The following is a 4437-nucleotide window of genomic DNA, read 5'->3' on the forward strand; positions in this document are numbered from 1 at the left end:
AATAAAGCACTGTTTGTTGTATTTGTATATTATGTGTACTTGTAATGTGTATGTTTGTTCTTGTTTTTTAATCGATAAAAAGGAGAAGAATAGAAAATGTCCTGAATTTTCTAAAATAATTTAAAAAAAATAATAATAAAAAAAAGTTTCCAGGAAAGAAGGTAAAAAGCAATACATAAATAATGTACCGGTTATGTTGTCATTCGTTCACTCTCTAACTGATTGCAATGTTATAATAGGCCTAATTGTTTGATGATAATATTAACAGTGAAGCTTGCATCTAACTCTGGGGGAAAAAGCTAAGTTTAATAAAATCACCAAAATAAGTCTTCATGTTAAGAAATCTCCACTATTGATTTTTTTATATAAAATGAGTAATCACGATTTTAAATAGAAACATTAGTTAGAATTAGACACTTTGAAAATATGGCAATGAAAACAGTAAAGAGAGAAGAACTAAAATTCAACCGCATGTCAGCACACATGATTAACATTAACGTAATGTTAACACAGAAAAAAAAAAACTATGGGAAAAGCAGCACAAATTAATAAAAAAAAAACCTGTAACTATGACTGTATGTCTGATATTTCCAGTGACAGGCTGAAAGCCGCTGTTGTCTTTACAGAACATTAACTAACGTTAATTAACAAGTGATTTGTTTCAAGTCCGCGTGAACCAGTAGTTGTTGCCGAATTTATTTCAGTGCAGTGACGTATTTTCAGCTAAAACAGAATGTCAGTACACAATCCTGGATGCCTGCACGATCCATCCACACATGTGCATAATGATGTAGTAGAAATGTGCATGCGCAAATAATAATTCTGTTTTGTGATGATTTACAATTCTGCATGATCTGTTCCACGCTTTGTACTGCGAGACTTTCATTCACTCACAGCAAAAGAAAATTGAGTGCAGCGAAAGAAATGAGAAGTTTGCCTTTTAACGCTGCCATTAGGCGATATTTGGTTGACGGGTTGGTGGATGCAGCATTGAAGAAGAAGGTCTCAAGAATGGCTGCAAATTTCATTATAAGAGGTAAGTGAGTGTGGGTATTTGAAATAATATTAGCATTGTTTTAGTTAACACGTGTGAGCCTGTCAGTAACGACGATTTCATCTAGTCAGACATAGTAACCGCCAACATTTTTTCATCACACGTGTGTTTGCATTCCTGAACAAAGACACATGTGCACATAAGTGCTGTATTGTAATACCAAACAAAGCAGCAAAATCATTACTTAAACACTGTTTGTCTATCACAGAAGGTAAACTATTCTACACTGGCCCCAGTGTATAATTCATGAGGCTGGTTGTGCTGTCTGAGGAGCAGAGGCGGGCTGTCCTGGAGGAGTGCCACAAAAACCCTGGCACAGGAAAATTATTTGGTCTAAATAATAAATGTATCCATCAGGTCAAAAGCTGTCACAGATGCCAAAAGAATGACCCCATAAAGACTGTGTCTCCTGTCCTTCACCCTATTAAGGTAGAGCTTGAAGCAACAAGTTATGTATAAGGTGATGTGGTAATATTACATATCTCCACAGGTGAAAGAGTCATGGGAGGTGGACGGTATGGACCTCATTGGTCCAATGAAAAGAAACGTGAAAGACTATCAATACGTCCACATGCTGAGCCTTTGAAGTGTGGCTCCAGCACTGAGGTGGCTGAGGCACTTGTGTCAAAGCTGTACACATTTGGTATGGTCCGGAAAATCATCACTGACAGGGGCCGTGCATTTGTTAATGAGGTATGTGTCCTGATTACCCTTTCCCTTCACCCCCTTCACACAGGTCATATGACATCATCACAAATCACACTGTTTTTAAGTGGTCATTGGTCATTTTTGGGACCAATAAATATTTAAAATAAATGTGTCTGAATTATCTACAGCTTAATGCACACATATTTGCGGTGCTGTACATCAAACATGCCATCACAAGTGCATACCATCCCCAGTCAAACGGCCAAGTAAGTGTGCCAACATGACATCCCGCAAAACAGTAAAGTCAACTTTAGCCAATGTATACGAAAGTGCATGTAGTAATTCCTTTCTATGTTGAAAGATGAGAGAACTAATCAAAATGTGAAGAGGACTCTCAGAAAATATGTTAATCAGCACCAGGATGATTGGGACATCCACCTGCAGGCCATAGTTTATGGAATAAAACTAATGCAATCTAACAAAACATTTTGTTTCAAACTAGAGATCTACCAAGTACAGCCCATACTTTTTAATGTACAATAGGCACCCCCCTCTACCACAGGCATTAAATGCCTGTGAGACAGACACCGCCTTTGAATTGGCGGACCCAGAGGGGGAGCTGGAGCTAAAACTAGCTGGAATCAAGGCCCTCAATAAAACGGTTTGTTCAGAGTTGTGTGGATTCAATTCGAATAAGAAGTTTGCATAGTAATTAATATATTCTTATATTTAAGGTACGGAAAAGCATTGAAAAGGCACAGGGGAAAAAAAAAAAAAGCTTTTGAGGCAAAGGAAAGGGGTTCGCCAGTGCTCAGTCAAGGCAGGGGACGAGGTCCTAAGTGGGGAGCCCAAAAAGAAGGTGAAGAAGGGAAATTGTTTACAGGATCTCCACCAAGGGCCATTCACCCTCACATCCCTGACAGAGAAGGGTGTGGCAAGTGTGGCTATGTCAAGGAAAATACAGAAAGTTAATGTTTCACAGTTGAGGCCCTACTTTCGGCCACAGGGTATTGTAATATTCCTACTTGTTGACATAGCAGATATAAGCATGACACTTGACAATGACGATTAGTATTTACTTTCCTGTTGTGTAGACCATAGCCATGAATCTGAGGGAAGCCAAAATGATGCAGATGACATTAGACTGGTGGACCACCAGTATGCCAATAAAGGTTCGCCAGCACTTGACCAACTAATATTAGCACTTACCTTTTCTTGTCTATCCTATTCTTGGAAGAAAAAAAAAAAACCTTGGCTACGGGTTATGTGTTAGGGTTATTTGGTATTGTAATTGAGACTTATCATGGCACTTGTATACTGTTGTTGTTCTCGTTGTTCTGAATGCTTCTATGTAAGTCGCTTTGGATAAAAGCGTCTGCTAAATGATTAAATGTAAATGTAAAGGTCCACTGTGGTCCAAGAGGTTGGGCCCAAGCAAGAACAACTGGTGAGTGCCAAACTAAACTAGATAGTTCACATGCACAGCTTGTTGGTGTGCTTCAAATAATAAATGCATGATTGCTCATTCCTGACATAAATAAAAATTCTGGATGGCCCAATGTGTCTTCAAAGGGAGGACTTTTGGAGCCTGGGGCTAGATGAGGAGGTGGAGAGCAATGTAAGTGGATACTGTGGTAAAGAGTTTGGATGGTTCTAATGCCTTTATTGCAATTATGCAAAATGTTCTGTGCTTTCAGATTGGGAAAGCGTGCTTCAGGCTGGTAGAGGAGGTAGCCAGGAGACAGGTAAGTATTTGTATTTACCTCGAGGACTTACACATAAATTTGCATTACAGTATCTCACAAAAGAGAGTAAACTCCTCACATTTTTCCAAATACTCTGTTACAGGTGCATGTCAATGAAATAGAATGTTGTGGAAAAGTTCATTTATTTCAGTAATTCAAAAACTTGTGTATTAAATTCAATGCACACAGACTGAAGTAGTTTAAGTCTTTGGTTCTTTTAATTGTGATGATTTGGCTCACATTTAACCCAACAAATTAGAATACTTCATAAGAAAAAAACATTTTTAGTGAATTGTTGGTCTTCTGGAAAATATGTTCATTTTCTGTACATGTACTCAATACTTGGTAGGGGCTCCTTTTGCTTTAATTACTGCCTCAGTTCAGCGTGGCATGGAGGTGATCAGTTTGTGGCGCTGCTGAGGTGGTCTGGAAGCCCAGGTTTCTTTGACAGTGGCCTTCAGCTCATCTGCACTGTTTGGTCTCTTTTTTTCTCATCTTCTTCTTGACAAGATTCTCTATAGCCCCTTTCAAACTGCATGTTGGACCTGGAAAATTACCGGAACATTGCCGGGTTGCCTTCAGTGTGAACACAAACACGTCCCAGGATTGATTCCGGGATTTATCCCAGGTTGGGGACCTAGTTCAGTCTCGGAACGAGCGCTGTGTGAACAAAAGCCAGAACTAATGCCGTAAAGGGTGTGTCGAAGTGATGACGCACGTTATCGTGCAACTCTTTTACCGGGTGTTTTGAAGGCAGATCAGCGTTCGCAACAAAAAAATATATATGTGCAAATTGTAACGAAGCGGAGATCAGTTAGTTCCTCACTTTCCGTGCTGAAGCTGAGATCGTTTGCCAGTTTAAGTATAAGTTAACTTGCCTAGCGTTTTCCACTCATACATTACACATAACATCCTGATGTCACGTGTCTTTACAGAAATTTTATGGGTTGTGTGTGAACTCATGCACAAATTCTGGGTAATCACTGGCAG

This window comes from Cyprinus carpio, unplaced genomic scaffold (assembly GCF_018340385.1).
Source record: "Cyprinus carpio isolate SPL01 unplaced genomic scaffold, ASM1834038v1 S000006538, whole genome shotgun sequence".
NCBI lineage: Eukaryota > Metazoa > Chordata > Actinopteri > Cypriniformes > Cyprinidae > Cyprinus > Cyprinus carpio.